The sequence below is a fragment of the Nicotiana attenuata genome, unplaced genomic scaffold (genome assembly GCF_001879085.1).
Source record: "Nicotiana attenuata strain UT unplaced genomic scaffold, NIATTr2, whole genome shotgun sequence".
Classification (NCBI taxonomy): domain Eukaryota; kingdom Viridiplantae; phylum Streptophyta; class Magnoliopsida; order Solanales; family Solanaceae; genus Nicotiana; species Nicotiana attenuata.
Window position 1 is genome coordinate 369678 of NW_017670613.1, and position 1982 is coordinate 371659.

Consider the following 1982-nt stretch of genomic DNA (forward strand, 5'->3'; position numbering starts at 1 on the left):
TGGCCGTTGATCTAAAAGATCAACGGCCCTCATCCCTCCTTTCCTTTTTAATTCCTAAACGACCCCTAACCCTATTCATTCCCATACCACCGCCGCCTTCAGATGCTCTCGTCTCTCTTCTCTCTCACACCCTAATCATTCTTCAACCGCCGCCTCCTTCTCCGGTCATCTCCGGCGACCACCTCTCAACCCCAAGCCTCCAATGGGTCTCTCATCGCCTTGCTCATCATCTCTGAGGCCTTCAAGGGTCCTGTGCCATGCCGATATGGACCTAGGGTTTCTGTTTCTGTTGTTCATGGCTTCTCTGGTATGATTTTGGGCAAAATCACACCATATATGTTACGATTTATGGAGTTTTGCAATAGGTTCTCTCGTTTCTATTTGGGTTTCCTTTGAAACCCTAACTCTCGTTTGAATCTTTTAGATCTGGGTTATTTTTTAACGCTTTAAGTCTGTTTCTTCCAATGATTTGCACTATTCTCAAATTTCTTCTGAAAGATCCTCAGTTTTAAACCATTTTTGCTTTCTTTAAAAAACTAGGATTTCTCGGAGTTTCTTCCGCACTTGTTTTAATCGATTTTCTTTATGATTAAAACTATTTCCTTGCTCATTTTGACTGATTTTATGTGCCTACTGCTCTTTAACTCGACTCTGTTAAAAAATGCCTAATCTTTAAGACTTTCTTTGCTTTTGTTCTGTGTGTTAGCATGACTACTTGATCTTGTTAAGTTTCTGTTGGTTACCATGCTTCGAGTGGGTTTTCTACTGAGTCTTTAGCCTGCTTAGGTCACTTCTGTATGATTGTGTTTGCTCATCTCTAGCTTCTCTCCGTCTATATGGCCGACCTTGCCTGTTTGCTATGTCCATTTGATCTCCTCTATTTATATGTTGAAAACGCAGAATCATGACTCCCTCTTGATTGATTCTGATTTTCTTAATTGTTGGTGATTGAAAGGTTTTCTTTTAAAGCCCTAAAAGCTTTGCCCCGTCTGATTAAGCTGGCTGATTTCATTACCATATTTGCTATGATACTTTATTTCTACTGAGTTGTGTCCTTAATGAAGGTTTTATGAATTTAGTCCTAATCGACTACTCTATGCTTACTGAACCTTGACCCCTTCCTTATTTAGTCATGCACTGATTTTTCTTCTTGCCTTATATGATACTGAATCTTCCCGTTTGATTTGATTCCCTTAACTTAAGGAGTACTTCCTTGATTCTCTAATTGATTGATTTTGAGTTCTTCAATTATTGTACTACTATGATTCTTACCTTATTTCATTACCTACTTTCAACTATAAATACCCTAAGTCTTTCATTAACACGAACACTGGTTTTCAAAAACTACCTCTCTTACTAAAAACCTCTGCTCTCCTTCTCTCTTGTGCTACTTGCTACTGTTAGCCGGCTGAAAGCCAAGGCTAATCATCTGTGCTCTTTGGTTCTTTCATTCTGCTTACTTCTACCTTCACCGGTATGTCCTAGTTTTGATTTAAAGCTCCAACAACAATATGCTTCTCTTATTGTTTAAGTTTCTTTTATTTCTAGCTTTCTTCTACTTGTGGTTTTGTTGTGAAACTTGTAGTTAAGTTATATTATCAGCATGCTATCATGTCTCCCTTTCCCTTTAGATCAATGTATTACCTTATGTGTGTTTCAAAGCATGCTTTGTCAACTGTCTTTTATTTCTTGTGTGCTTACCATCCTATGAATCCCCAAACCCTTATCACCCCTTCTATGTGCTTGTATTTCTCCTAACTGGTGTGTGATTATACCAGGGTCAAATTATTTCTGAGCATGTCCATAACCAGTCTTAAGATCTTTGCAGGGTTGTGCAGCCAAATGTCTATGTATCCCTAACCCCTCGACCCCTGTATGACTACTGAATTCTACAAACTAGCTGTGTGTGATCTTTTCTTAAGGTGTTTAAGCTTGTTTACTACTCCAACCTCTTTTCAAACAATCTTTTTTGCTTTACTAAT